This window comes from Rattus norvegicus, chromosome 11 (assembly GCF_021556685.1).
Source record: "Rattus norvegicus strain SHRSP/BbbUtx chromosome 11, alternate assembly SHRSP_T2T, whole genome shotgun sequence".
Taxonomy (NCBI): Eukaryota; Metazoa; Chordata; class Mammalia; order Rodentia; family Muridae; genus Rattus; species Rattus norvegicus.
Window position 1 is genome coordinate 53,266,334 of NC_141544.1, and position 16,471 is coordinate 53,282,804.

At 37.3% G+C, this 16,471-nt stretch overlaps 1 pseudogene; it reads left to right on the plus strand.

Moving 5' to 3' along the window:
• The first annotated feature begins 14,135 nt into the window (after nt 1-14,135).
• Nucleotides 14,136-15,059, plus strand: Vta1-ps1 (vesicle trafficking 1, pseudogene 1; annotated as a pseudogene).
• The last annotated feature ends 1,412 nt before the right edge of the window (nt 15,060-16,471 follow it).

The window sequence follows — 16,471 nt, forward strand, 5'->3', positions numbered from 1 at the left end:
CCAAATTAAACATCCATTTAAAAGATTACAATTTAGAGCTCTGAGAATGATTAGCATGCTTAAAGTATTAAACCAAAATATAAAATAAACAAATTTGGATCGGTGTTCCTCAGTCAACTGGAACCTAATAAGTGCTTTGCAAACATAAACCATATTGATAAAGCATGTAATCTTTGTTTCCATGGCTACTTACCAACAGGGAAAGAAAAAGCCTTCTACCTTTTGACGGCTTTCTATTCTAGGAAGCCCATGTAAATGAGCTCGAGGTGGAAGCGGATGAAAAGTCACTTGAATGCACTTAGATGCTGAAGAACGTGTAGGCAAGGTTGAGCGCACACCTTGCTTTCCATAGGAAAGCATACACACAGCAACCAAATACCTTCAAGAGCAGAAAGCGAGGCACTTGGAAAGGTTAGTGGGTGTGAAGATTTCTAGTACACAGAACGATGGAAAGGTCTGAGGAAAAGTCAGTGACATGGAGCTTCCTACTCTGCAGTTATAAAGTAGACTCGAGATTCAGAAGAATGGTCACATATGGAATCTGACTGAAAATCAGAGTCACCGGTGGAATGGAAAGAGTTAAATAAGAAAAGATGCAGTTCAGTAGATCGCTGAAAATTCAAAAAGTGAGGTTTCCGGCTTGAAAGTAAAACTTCTTACAGATTTGTTCCTGGGAGGGTAGTTTTGAAAGGAGCGACTATAACACAGGAAATTAGATACTGTTTTTGTGTATTTGTTCTACTGTGTATCACTGATCAGTTAAAAAACAAAACAAACTGGAGCAACAACAATAACAACAACAACAATCTTTAAACCAGCACATGTCTCCCACTTGTAATCCTACCATATAGAGGACCAGTATGAGGGCAAAGCAATTTCCAGAAGGTTAAAATCAGGCTCAGCTACCGAATGGGGCTTTGTAGGGGCTAGAACTCAGGACAGCTCCTATGATCAACTATCTTTTAGGTATTATATCACACAGAGAGCAATTTCTTTTAACGAATTCATCTACCCTACTGGCTAAAATCTGGAAGTTACTCTGCATTTTCTTTTCCTAAGTTAGGAATGACCCAGTCATTCTACTTTAGGAAAAAAATATTTTATTATATAGGTTTTGTTTTGCTTAGTTTGCTTGTCTTTTCTTTTGTTTTCACACATAAAAAAGAAATTCTTTTTCTTTTGATCATCTAAATACATTCACACCAGTAGTTCTCTTGGCGTCTTTGCCTTACTTACCGATTTACTGACTCGTTTCTATTTTTCATTTATATCTTTAATTTACATTTTCAGATGTTATATATGAAGATGACAAATTCACTTTTTATTTTAATAAAATAACTGTATGTTTCCCTATAGCTTTCCTTTCTGTCTTCTCCTTTCCCCTTACATACAATACCTTCCAACTGCAAGTCTCCCCTCCTTTCCCTCTGTCCCCTCTTCCTACACCCCTGCACTTCCCCTCCTCCTCCAGATCCACTGTTCCTAGGTTTCTCTTCAGAAAAAAAGTAGGGCTCTCAGGGAGAGCAAGAAAACATGGCATAGCACTGGTCAGGCATAAATCTTTATTGTTAGTCTGGAACCCCTGCTCTTCCCCTGCACAAGCTAAGAAATGCCATCTGCCCTCCTTCCATCAAACACTCCTCCACAGAAAATACTTCTTTGCCTGCTTGGAGAAAACTTCAAGCCAGCATTGTCATTACTCCTTATTTCCTCATTTCTGGAAACCTCCTCGAGAATGCCTACCCAGTGGCTCAGTTTTTTGAACCATGTCTGGATTCAATCTCAGCTCCTTGTTTATACATCATCACCCAGAATCCACTCCACTGACCTTCTCCTCCGTGATCAGTGGACCTGCCTGAGAGCTGCCTCCTAATAAACCTGCCATTACATATTTGTAGTATGGTACGGTCTAATCTGGCCTATCTCTGTGTCACCTGGTAGGGTAGGGGGAAGCCTGCCACTCATATCAAGACTGGATGAGGGAATGCAGTAGGGTGAAAAGGGTTGCACCAGCAGACAAGAGTCAGACACCCCCACTCTCACTGTTAGGAGTCCAATAAAAACCCCCAAACGAATTAAGCACCGTATGTGTGCAGAAGGCTCTCACAGTCCTGTACAGGCTCCCGAGTTGCTGCTTCAGTTTCTGTGAGCCCCTGTGAGCCCTGCTTAGTTTAGTCTCGAGGCTGTGCTCTCTTGGTTTCTTCAACTCCTCTTCCAGCTCCGCTGACTCCCACTTTCTTCACCTCATGCTTCACCTAATGTTTGGCTTTGGGTCTCTATCTGCTCCCAGGTCTCACTAACTACTGGAGGAAGCCTCTCTAATGATGATCTTTAGTTTTTAGTTTTGCCTCCTTTTTATATTTTTGGTTTTTGTTTGTTTGTTTCATGCTTGGTTTCACCCTAGGTCTCTGGACCATCAGCTTTGGGCATGCTCCCTGTTGTGGAATGAGCCTCGAGTAAGCCACTCCCACAAGCTCTGATCCTCTGTAGCTCCAGCATATTTTAGAGGCAGGACAGGTTGGGAAAGGGGACACATCTTAAGATTTGTTGCTGGGTTAGTGTCCCAGTTCGACCAGCCTAGCCTTGAAACAGATGTGCAGTTCGGACTCCATATTATCCGTTACTAGGATACCTCCCTTTGCTCATCCTTGTAGGATTCAGGACGTTTCCACTGCACTAGATTTGCACATAGCCCCCTAAATGCCCATGAATCCCAATCTTCTGTCTCCCTCTGTCCCTCCCTCCCCTACCTGATCTCTTTGTTCTCATCCCTGTCCGCACTCAGTTCACCCACAAAACTTAATCAATTTTCCCTTCCCAGGGAGATCAGTGCATCTGCCCTGAACCCCACCTCTTTATTTAACTTCTTCGGGTCTGCCGATTATAGTGTGATTATTCTGCAACCCAGATCCAGAAAGAAAAGCAGGATATGTACTCATTTATAAGAGGATATAAACTGTTGACTTATAAAGAGTTAAAATAGGATAATCACCTTACAGTTTTCCTTTCCCTTTTTCTTGGATATTTTCTTTCAAATGTAATCCCCTTTCCCGGATTCCCCTCCGGAAACACCCTATTCCATCCTCCCTCACCCTGCTTCTATGAGGGTTATTCCCCCACCCACCCACACAATCCCACCCCCACAGTTCCGGGCATTTCCCTACACTGGGGCATTGAGTCTTCAGCGAACCAAGGGCTTCTCCTCCCATTGGTACCAGACAAGACATATTCTCTGTTACAGTTTTCTGTTTAATTTAAAGGTTTCTTTGAGAATTCCATACATGAGTACTGCATGAATATCGGTTCCATTCTTTCCTCTCAATTCTGAAAGCCCTCTTATTCACTGTAGAGGACTGTTGTCCTCTTAACCACTGTTACTTTCCTTTAGGTCTTCATCTTAAGGTGGAAACTTGGAGGTTAGCCTCTTTTGTATAGTAGTTACACTGTTCAGATTTCATGCAGGCAGCTTCCTTAATATGTATAGAAGATGTAATCTCAGAGTTGATGGCCTGGTCCTCAGGCTCATGCAGTCTTTCTATCCACTCTTCTGAGATGTTTTTACTAAGCTTTAGGTATAGAGATTTAATTATACATTTTATAAACTATACAGGATTAATTAAATCATTCTTGACTACTGGTAATATTTAAGTGCCTATGAAGAAAAACATCTAAGAGTTAGGAGATTTTAAACTATTTGCCAGGTGAAATGTACAAAGATATCTTTTATAATTGAGAAAAATTTCTCCTATCTTCACACAAAAATCACTTAGTGGGGATTATAACTGTAATTATATAATTATGACTATATGTAGTAATATAGTTAATTACATTTTCCTTTTAGAATTCATGAATTTATGAGTTCTTTAATTTATTGCTGTCAAAAATAGGTAAATATATTATTGTATTTAAAATCTGTTACGTAAGTTTTATTTTACTTTAGGAGGTTGGATTACATGTAAGCATTATAAGAACCAGGAATTACATATTAACATTATTAACTTTTATAATTTATTATATGTGTGTATGTGTCATTATGCACCTGAGAGGATCAGGGACCAACTTGGGGCAGTCAGTTCTTGTCTTCCACCCTGAGGCTCAAACTCAGGTGGTCAGATTGGTAGCAAATGCCTTTCCATGCTGATCCATTTCACTGATCTGAAAATATTTATTTTTAATAATTATATATAGACAGAACATGAAAAGTGATATTATGCAAATAGCTGTTTATTCTAGTTACTTCATTATCTAAGAAGTAAGTTTGTTAAAATAAACATCAACTTCAAAGATCTCCATGCAGGCAGCAAATGAATGGAATCCTGAATTAGAATCTCATTTGCATAGTTTTCTTAGGCCAAACTTCTAATTATAGGACACTAAACATCCAACAGAGCAAAATTATACAAAATAAATATTTTAACGTTTGTGAAGCTGTTATGTCTATCAATAATTTAAAATACATTCTTACATGTCAAAGATTTGCCGACTTACATTAATTGGACATGAGCTCTATAAAACCCAAGAATTCACCATATCTGTGGTTGCTTATACAAGATTTGTATGATATCAAGGCAGTTAATAGTTCAATAATGGATACGGGAGGAGCTCCAATGGCTCTATTACCTGCTGAGGAGCTGTTGGTAACTGAGATCTGCTGGGGAGGAGGGACTCAGTTTTCTTCAGAGGTGTAACTTCTAGGAAGGTGCTACAATGACCAGCCCTATATCCACATGCATACTTACAGCCAGGACTAATTTAATTAGGTGAATCACAAGAACATAAAAAGTAAGCCATGAAGCTGGGATGGGGATGTGAAGGGGAGGGTACTTGGAAGAATAGCATAGTGGTAGTGAGGGATGAATATGGTCAGAATTTTATACATGCATAAAATTATTCATTATGAAATGATGAATTATTTAAGAATGAATAGTTATTAAAATACTGGTGCTTACTGTAAGAAACAGGTATTTTCAAAGTTATGTGTTGGGATTTTACTTTCTTTCACAAATATCCAAAATACCTTGCATAGTAACTGTTAACATAAGAAATACGCATCTACTGTTTGTTTTTGCATTTATACATATATTGTTATAAGTGACTATATAAATACTACAAACCACAAATGATTAAAAAACCCCATAGATTTAGTCACTTAATGTGATGATTGCCAGGGTCTCTATTTTCTTGTATATGGAAATTTGGGTTTTCTTCATGGTTGAAAAATTCCATATAACCTTTGTAGCACATATTTCTTTTCATAGGTATGTTCTTGGACACTAATTTTTTTCTATGAACTAAATATTGTTGTTAATGCTGAAAAACATAGATATATAGATAGACAGTCACTAGGTAGACAGACAGATAAATAGACAGACATGTTATTATTTCCTAAATAATTTATAATATTTGATGCATGTCAAAATGCACAACACCTATAAACACATTGGTAACACAAATGTTCACACTTTTCATATAAAATTTTAATCCAGAAACTGAAATATAGTAATACACAGTCAGCATTGCAAAATTTTGAGTTTAATTAAAATTATATTACTGACAAATGGAAAACGCTGACGTCACCTGTTCATATGGGTGAGCACTGAGATGTTTACTTAGCTTACTGGACAATCTTATGAAACTTGAAGATTCAATTTTTGGACCGAACACATTCTACTGGTTTTGATTTAGAAAACTGCTTTTATCCTTTTATTAGTTTCAAGCATCTAGAGATTAGCTCCTGACAGAATTGGCTGAAATAACAACTCCAAGCCACCTTTCCCTCACCTGCAAACTTATCTTTGTTTGCCCTTTGTGTTCCTGATCAAATTGAGAAATACTCTCAGAAAGAGTACGTAAAAGATGATTGCAGTGGTGTGTGTGTGTGTGTGTGTGTGTGTGTGTGTGTGTGTGCACGTTTACCCTAAGACCATGCATTATACAATGCAGTCTTGTTTCTACATCTGTACCACTTACAAAAATATATTATTAGTGTCATAAACTCAAAATTTTGGTTAAAACTCCAAACTTTAAAAACAAACTAAACAGATTTATTTATGGAATTTTTCGTATTACTAGTCCTTCTATATTCTAAATATAAATTAGGTTTCCATAAAATGCTATATTATTGTAAGCCATTACTAATGAACCAAGCCTAATGTTTTGCTTTCAGATGGGTAACTAGAAGAACGTGTGTAAGAGCCAGACAGATGGACAACCCGGAAAGAAGGCCTGCCACTTCCCCTGAGCCAACTCATCTAAAATCACAGGGACTGAAGCATCAAGCTCAGGTCTACACCAGGTCCTCTCCGTATGTTTTGAAAAGAATTGGCAATGGTAGAGGGAGAGAAAACTGTAATTAGCATATGAATATATCATATGAGAAATCTAAGAAAAGGCAATAACAACAAGAAGAAAGCAATACGTAGGGGGAAAAAGGTATTAAAAGCTTATACTAAGTAGTGATTTTTAAGAATTAGTCATTCTGGAGGCTGCAGAAAAGGTTTAGGCTATTCTTCTGGAAGACCTGAGTTTGATTCCAAGCAGCAAGGTAGTAGAACAACCACCTATAACTCTGCTTTCAGAAGATCTAGTGATGCTTCATTGGCCTCCACAGGTACCAGGCACAAATGTGGTGCATAGTCATACATAAAAGCAAAACACATATACAAAAATAATAGTGATTATAAGTTAGCAAAATGAAGATTCCATTCCAATTTAACCCTTGATTTAAAAAACAAAAGAGAAAGGACTAATGAACAGAGACAGTTGAGTGGAAGATGAGGAAGTAAGGAAGAAAAGAAAGGATAAAAGGAAGGAAAGCATGTGGTCAGACATGTAAGAGAACATCATATTACCAACTGGAAGCCTTGAACGACGATTTCTGTGCTTTCATCAAAATTTTAAGTACGTGAAGAATAATAAAAGTATATACATTTTTATCACTCTGTCCCAAAACAGATCAAGTTTATCAAAGAAATCATGTTAAAACCTGAAACATTAAAACCACTAGAACCTACATGTGCAGTAACCTACAAGCTATAAGGTATTAGGTGTAAAAAAATAAAATGACTTTCTGAACAGGACTTCATAAATCAAGGAATTATGTCCAACAGCTGACATCTGAGATGTAATAATGACAACCATATTCTGTACAGCTAGATGAAAAAAAAATAATCAAGGAAAGAAGAAACCCAGAGAACAGGAGAAAACCTTTGCCACCTATACATCTGACAAAGGATTACCACCCAGGACTTATAAGAACTCAAAAAAACAATGAATCAAGGAAATAAGTAAAGCAATTAAAAATGGCCTAGGATCTAAACAGAGTTTTCAATGTAAGAAAAATGTTTCAGAAATATTTCCAAAAGTGTTTAACTATTTATAAACAGGAAAATGCAAATAGAGAAAGTGAGATTTCATCACACCCTAGTCAGAAGGCTATGATCAGCAAAGCAAAGGACAATAAATGCTTCCTAGGTTATATAGAACCTCTCATTTACTGCTGGTGGGTTGCAAACTGGTCCAGTCACTCTGGAATTCAGTATGAACCATCATGTATTTATGTACATATACAAATCTACCATAACGGTCAGCTACACCACCACTCTCAGGCACGCGCCCAAAGTAATAGACCTTCTACTTCACAGACACTTGCTCGATGGTGCTCATTGTGACTCTACTCACAATGGCCATGGAATGTAAACAAATGCCTCCAACATATGCATGGATAATTAAAATGTAGCATGTATACACACAGTGGAGTACTATTCAACTGGAAAGAAAGCAGAAGTTATGAAATCCTCAGGTAAATGGATGAACCTCAAAAAGATTATATTGCTTGAGATAATCCAGACTCGGAGAGAAAATGTCTCCTATTTTCTCTTCTCTATGGTTTCTAGCTCTAAATCCTCAGACATGACTATAGAACATGGGGTAACCACAGAAACTTGGAAAGTATAAAGGGACATGACGGAGGAGATTTGGAAGGGAAATAACAGGATACAGATGATAGGAAATGGAAAATGAAATAAAAGAATGGGGCTTCAGCTGTTCAGTTGGGATGGAAATGAGTAGAATAAAAAGGAGAAAAGGGGAGAAATAGTACCAGGGTTGTTGAATAAAGCTCCAAGAATATTATTTGACACTTACCTAAAATTAATCTGACTCATATCTTCTACCCTTTCAACATCCCCCAAACGGAGAAAAAAACCTATTGTGGAAGTTACAGTGTGCCAGAGTGTATCCTATAATATAACCTTCTGTCCACATTTCTTTGCCTGCATTTTTAATTGCAATGACTCCATGGTCTGGTATGGGGCCTCTGGCTCCTGCTACACTATCAATATGGGACCTCACTCTCAGATCTTCTTTTCTATCCCCGTGTCATGGAAATCCTATTGTTTTGGATCTGTAAGATTTGTAGGATCGGGCTCATTATATACTCCAGCATTTCTTTGATGGGGTAGATATTGAGGTCATCCAATTCTAGGGCCCCGGTTCTTGGCCTGAGAGGTATTTGAGCTTGTCAGGCCACCTGCTAGGCTGCAGGTATGTTTTTAATCTCTGATTCTTATTTACTGTCTGAGGGCAGAACGAGATATGAATCATATGAGGTTTAAAGAGTCCAGTGTTGAGTTATTGTGGGGGATTCTTGGACCTGAAAAACACTTTTTCCTTAACTTAGAAATCTAGGTTAGGTATGAAATCAACTCTGCCATGCCCACAACTTCCTACCCTGGGACCCATGCATGAACATAAACCATCCTGTGTTAGCCATGTATTTACAGACATGGTAGGACATCAGCAGATAAGAGAAACTGCATGGCAATAATTATTCCAGTCCATGGAAAAACCTATTTAGAGTCATGAATACTGGCATGTTATTTAATGGCTTAAGAGGTTTGTAAGGTCACTGAGTACACACGGACCCACTATCGCATACTCAAGGCTATGTAGTCCTGGCTGATATGTCTGGAAAAATACTTTCCCATCGTAGTGTACGTAACTGAGAGGACTGTGGGAGCTGTGAGAGACCTGTGGACAATTAAGCTGCAGTAAATGTCTTCTTCCCAGATTTAAACCTTCTGTTTTGCCTTATTTCTGAGAATCTTGTAATACAATGATTTTAATTTTTAACAACCTCTTATGCCTGTACCACTTTGAATTGCCTACTGTGGCACTTGTTAATAATCATCTAAACAGAATATTAATCAGACAAGTTTTAGCTGCACTTCTGATTAGGATAGTTTTTGGATAATCAAGGAATTTTCTTTTCTCTTTGATTAAGAGGATTAATGGCTTAACTTAATTGATAGTTTTAAAAATTCATCCTTGAAAGATTTCTCTGAAGGGACACATCTGTTTTTCTAACAGCACTTTACTGTTTTCCTCTGTAATAAGTTCCTAGTATTCATTTTTTTCTCCCACTGGGTCCTACGTCTTTTACCATATTAATATCAAATCTTTTTGTCTACAGAGACTCAGTCCAGACGTAGTGTCTATTGTCCCACTTTTGAGATAATTCTCATTCTCTCATTTCTTACAGCGTTTTCCTTATTTTTTTAAGTATCTAATTGAAATAAAAATTACATCACCTTCTCTCACCCTTTCCTTCCTCCAGCCCCTCAGAACCACCCTCCCTGGAAGCTTTGCCATATCTCTGCCATTCTTCAGAACTAAATGTTCTTTTCCTGGTTTATTACTACCTTCATGTAATCGTATAGCTGAAATACAGTTATATGTAAATACAACCTGCTGAGTTCCTTTGATCACTCTGTAACGGACAGCCAGTAAGGGACTTTATTCCTGAGAGGTGCTCCTTCCCTCAGCAGTGCGGTTGTCTTTAGTTCTTTGTTGAAGGATTGGTTGCTTCATGCATTTTTCCCTTCAGTGTTAATGAGTCTATTGATGTTGCCAACAGCAGACTTCCTGACATTGTGGTTCTTGCAGTCTTTACATCTTCTTGTCCAAGACTTTGCATGAACCTTAGATGCAGGAGTTGTGGTGTAGATTTATTTGTTGGGGATGGCCATTCCCATTATCTGCTGATCTCTGCATTTTGTGTTTTTATGGTCTTCATAAAAGAAATAAAAATAAAAGAGGCTTCTTGGATGAGGAATGGTGTTTAAATGTGTCTGATATATATATATATATATACATATATATATATAATTTCATATTATATTATAATATAATATATAATCATATATGTGTATATACATATATGTATATGTATATATATACATGTATATATACATATATGATTTAGAGTGTAGTAAGAGCAAGAAATTAGGCTGGTCTAGTAAAGCAGTGTTAGTGGATTTTTTCCTAATGTCCATTGCATTTCTAGCTCCAGAAAACTGGCTAAGTTTCTAGTACCAATCATGTATTCCCTCATGCTGAGTGGGTCTTAGATCCAATTAGACTGTTATTGGTTTCAATTGATCATACTTTTATCTCTATCTTGCCATGTTGCTAATTAGCAGGGCTCACAAGTGTTATAGCTGAGTAGAACTTCATAGTAGCATTTTTTTCCATTCCAATTTCCATTATTCTTTTCTGAGACCATGGATGCTAGAGGACAGATAATAAACTTTTAGATCAAATGCAGCTTAAATTGTCAGACTTTTGTTTAGAAATTGTATGGTGTGCTCAGCAATATAGCTATACGTTTCCTGAGCATATACTCAAAAGATTCTCCAACATATAAAAAAGTCACATGCTCCACTTTGTTCATAGCCACCTTATTCATAATACCCAGAAACTGGCAAGAACCCAGATGTCCTTCACAGAGGAATGGATACAGAAAATGTGATACATCTACACAATGGAATACTACTCAGCTATTAAACACAATGACTTCATGAAATTCATAGGCAAATGGATGGAACTAGAAAGTATCATTCTGAGTGAGGTAATCCAAACACACACACACACACACACACACACACACACACACACACACACACACACAAAACACATGGTATGTAATCACTAATAAGTGGATTTTGCCCAAAAGCTCAGAATCCCCAAGATACAATTCACAGACCTCATGAAGCTCAAGAAGGACAATCAAAGTGTGATGCTTCAGTCCTTCTTAGAAGGGGGAACAAAAATATTCACAAGAGGAAATATGGACACAAAGTTTGGAGCAGAAACTGAAGGTGTGGGCATTCAGAGATTGCCCCACATGAGGATCCATCCCATAGATATACAGCCACCAAACCCACACAATATTGCTGATGCCAAGAAGTGCCTGCTGACAAGAGCCTGATATAGCTGTCCCTTGAGAGGCTCGGCCAGAGCATGACAAATACAGAGGTGAATGCTAGCAGCAAACCATTGAACTGAGAACTAGGTCCCCAATGAAGAAGTAAGAGAAAGGATTGAAGGAGCTGAAGGGGTTTACAACCCGAGGGACTAAACCACTACTCACAGACTATACCTGGACTGACCCATGGCTCCAGCTGCATATGTAGCAGAGGATAGCCTTGTTGGGCAACAATGGAAGAAGAAGCCCTTGGTCCTGCCAAAGCTGGAACCTCCAATGTAGGGAAATGTTTGGGGGACAGGAAGGGGTGGAGGATGGGGAGGAGAACACCCTTATAGAAAAAGGGGAGGGAGATGGGATAGTGCACTTATGTCTGGGAAACTTCTAGGTCTGTATCATCCAGCTGGAATTCAGACATACCACATATCTTTAATCACTCTGGCTGGAATGTAGACATGCCCTTAGCATCCAACTTTAATCCCCCAAAAATGTAGGTAAGGTTAGTTTGTAAAAGGAAGCAGCCGTCTTTTTGAAAATGTCTGATTACGGGGTTAGGCAAAGTAACAAATGAGCAAAAGGTTTGACAGAATATGTCGGAGATAGGATATGTCCATGAGAATAACACAGGAACTAGAATCTAAGAGAAGCACAAGGAGAGATAGTCTGTTGAGAGTCAGCACAGTGAGTTTCTTATAGGGGAGTTGAGTTTTAGCATAAGTTTATGCAGTTCAGTGGAGGTCAGTGGAGGCGGTTGAAACCAGAAATGAGATAGAGCCAGAAAAGTAGGGTGAACTGCCAGCGTTAGAATGGACTAACTCGGAATTGTTCTGGCCAAGAAAAACAATTCATTGAGAATTTGAGAGAACCTAGATTGAATATGCCAGCTTAGAAAGGAGTTTGAACAAGAACAACTGAGTTGAACCAGCCCTCCTGAACCCGAGCTTGTTCATCAGTAAACCTCTGAGATGTCAGTTATGACTGTGCATATGTAGAGATCAGAGAAGAGCTCTCAAGTATCAGTCTTCACCTTCCTCCATGGCTTTCAGAGACTAAATCCATATCATTGGACCTGTGGGTCAGAGCATTTACTTGTTTATGTCACCATCACCTACCACTACTTTATGTAAGAAGTTATTAAATAATATTTGCATTATTTTTATTCCTTCTTTTATTGGTCCTATAAGATATTGATGTATCTTGGACTATTCTGGATAACTATTCTCATTGTTGAGTAAACACTATTTGAATGAGAAGTTTTAAAGAGAAGAGGAAGAGACAACAAAACATTCTGAATTTCTTTACTACATTACAGAATCTCTGAATTGACAATATAGAACTTGTTACATCAGGAGTACATTCTCAATAGTATATACAGTATTATTTAGGGTAAAAAAATCCATGCATTGTCAATATGTAATAAATTATATCAATGTATTTATTGCCAAATTAAAAATCTTTCTCATTGGTGATCATTTGTGCCACAATACTTTACCAAAATGTAATGTTTTATGTTCTTCACTGTTCAAGAAATTATGTTTTAATTTGAATTAATGTTTTCTCCTTGACATAGCAAATATAAAATATAGTTAGAACATATTTCTGCTTACCAATTTCCTCAAGAAACAAGACAAGATTATTAATTCCAATAATACCTGGAAAGTTCTACTGGATGTTGTAGAAAGGTGAAATTTATTTTGTCACTATTTTATGATCTAATATTAGTAATAAGTTAGGAGAAACCACTATTTAAGAAGAAGTTGAGCCTTTATGGACTCAAGCAAAAGCCCTGACCAAATAAATAAATGAATAAATAAATAAATAAATAAATAAATAAATAAATAAATAAATAAAAACCCATAAAATTATGGGATCATGGAACCCTAGTGAAAATGTCAACTTCCTTGTTCCAGTGTTTTATCATTGGCTAGTCATTATGCCAAAATAACTTCTCACATGGAGGAGAATAAATTATGCTACCATTATCTGTGATATACAGGCTATCACAGAGCTTACACTGTTTAGATCCTGGGCACTATGGTTTTACTTATATTCATAAAACATAGACATATCAAGACATCTAATGCTTAGTAGAGAAAATAATTTAAGATGTTCAATGGGGAGGACTTAGTTTATTATTTACAGTACAGCACGAATTTCAAAGGAAAAATAGTACTAGAAAAAGTATATTCTGAATGCATTCTCTTTCTTTTGGAAAATAAATTCTATTCAAAGTGAGAAATTGTGACTGGAGAGATTGTTCAGAGGTTAAGAGCACTGGCTGCTCTTCCAGAGGTCTTGAGTTTAATTCCCAGCAACCATATGATGGCTCATAACCATGTACAATAACATCAGGTGCCCTCTTCTGGCCTGCAGGCATACATGCAGACAGAACCCTGTGTACATAAAACAAACAGAAAAAGTGAGAAACATTGCTTTCTATAAGTGTATTGAAATTTAACAATATTAGATCAATATAAAATGAAAAAGTTAAAATTGCCAGATTTGTAGCCCATGAGAAATACAATTCAGAAAAATGTTTTTGTCAATTACTTTTCTATTAAAAGGTGTTGCAGTTAATATCAAAATACTAATTAATGCATAAAACGTCCATGGCAGTGATTTTGCATGGATGTTGCAGATAAAATGATAACCCAACATAATTAAAATAATCCATTCTTAAAGATGAGATGGCATCAAGACATACAATTTTGTCTTCCCTTACAGAAACACATGATAGTAAGTAGAAATTTAGAAACATGTTGAAATCTACATGAATAGGGATTCTGTCCTAAGCTATGAATAGCATTTAAAGATTAGAATTGACATCAGAAAGACTTATATGGAGGAAGTGGCGCTTCCTGGAGTGGGGATGGCCGCGCTGGCCCTGCTACTGGGGCTGCCCGCGCAGTTTAAGAGCATACAGTAGCATTTGAGAAAGGTGCAGGAGCATAACAAGCGGGATATCATGGTGGCCTACTACTGTCTTTTATATGGTATGCAAATTGGAATGAAGATTGATAGTAAAACTCCTGGGTGTCTTAAATTTTTATCGAAGCTAATGGATCAGTTAGAAACTCTTAAGAAACAGTTAGGGAATAATGAAACTGTTACTCAAGAAATAGTTGGTTGTGCCCATTTGGAAAATTATGCTTTGAAAATGTTCTGGTACATAGACAACGAAGACTGAGCTGGACGATTTCACAAAAACATGATCAAGTCCTTCTACACTGCTCACCTTTTAATAGATGTCATCACAGTATTTGGTGAAATCACAGATGAAAATGTGAAACATAGAAAGTACGCCAGGTGGAAGGCAACATATATTCATAACTGCTTAAAGAGTTGGGAGACTCCTCAAGCAGGGCCTGTTGGAATCGAGGAAAATAACGATGTTAAAGAAAATGAAGATGTTGGTGCAACCTCTCTGCCTACTCAGCCACCACAGCCGTCATCATCTTCAACATACGACCCAAGCAACTTGGCAACAGGCAGCTACAGTGGGATGCAGATTTCTCCAGGTGCACCAGCCAATACTCCTGCAAAAGTGCCACACAGCACAGGTACAACAAGTAATGCCTTCCAGCCTAGTCCACAGTCTGTCCCAGCCATTCCAGCCACTGATCCTGACCTGTACACAGCTTCCCAAGGGGATATCCGCCTGACCCCAGAGGACTTTGCTCGAGCTCAGACGTACTGTAAGTGCGCTGGGAGTGCACTACTGTATGAAGGTGTGGGCACCGCTGTGCAGAACCTACAGAAGGCTCTCAGGCTGCTGACAACAGGCAAGGAGTGAAGCCTCTGTTCTTGGAACCATGTGCTTTCCGCACAGAGAGCTAACATTCATTTCACTTTCCTCAGCCTTTCAGGAGCGTGGTTTTACAGAAGACCTCAGTTCCCCCTGAGTAAGACAATGACTCCAGTGTGTTTCAGAAGCATTTATCAGCTGCCTCAGCCAGTTGTCATTGACTGTGTAGAGCTGATGTTAGCATGAAACCCTGCTATGAAATGTCCCTGTAGAAAATCATGTTGGGTATAATATGCTTTCTTAATGTATACACACTAAAGGAAGTTTTTGAAAACATCTGTAATGTTTGGAGAGACAAACCAAACATTGTGTTGCTTTAATATTCTAAATTAAACTTTTAATAAAGATTTAAAAAGAAAGAGTTATATGTTTAATATTCACTTTTAAAAATATATTTATTGAACACCTGGTAGGTATTCATTTATACACACTCATATACATAGAAACTAAAGTATTATAAACTAGCAGTAGCAAGAAGAGAGGAACACCTGGTTTGTTAGGCTCAATGAGCTGAGCTAGTGAAGTGGACTAAGGGGTAGAGAATGTATCTGGTGTGATTTTCTGTTCGTATGTGCTGGCCCTCCCCCCACTGAGAGAATGCACTGCAGCCTTATTCTGTGGAGGTATTTATTTTTTTAATGGAAGTTCTCTTCTTTCAGATAACTGTAGTTTGTGTCAAGTTGACATAAATTGAACCAGCAAAATATTAGTTTATATAAATATTTTCCGATCCCATAAGCAGATATTTTACTCATCTGTACCCCCAATAAATATATTGCATTTCTTTACTATGTGTTCTACAATATGAGAAATAAAAAGAGAAGAGAAAAGAAAGAATTCCACGATGGTACACCATGATCTTCAGTTGGTCTAAAGCCACAAACATAATGGTTCCTACATAGTTATTTCTATTCATTCTCTATATATTTCTAACTTGCACAACTACCAGTTTGTATTCTATTAAATTTAATATTTCTTGTCTCTTTATTATTCTAGAAATAATTCAAGGCTGTGTCCATATTTGTGCATATGTTTATTTCTTTACATGAAATATACTTCAAATATCAATCTTTCCCAAATTACAAAACACATTCAACTGTCTTAATACAGCTGTCATGGTAATAAGAGGTAGATATTCAATTCAGTGCTCTCTGTCCTAATAACTCATTCATGGAGTATGTATAATCAAGAATAAATTCTCAATAGTTCCAGTGAAAAGCAAATACTCAAAGTAGAAACTAAATTTTATAATAACCAACAGAGTATGCTTAGATCATCCCCTAAATTAAGCCTTACTTCAATTTTCAAAATAACTTGTTCACTATATTAAAAATGAATTTTTAGCATGAAGAGCAAGAAACATTTTAGCACTTAGGATGTTTCTTTTAATATTTATTGTC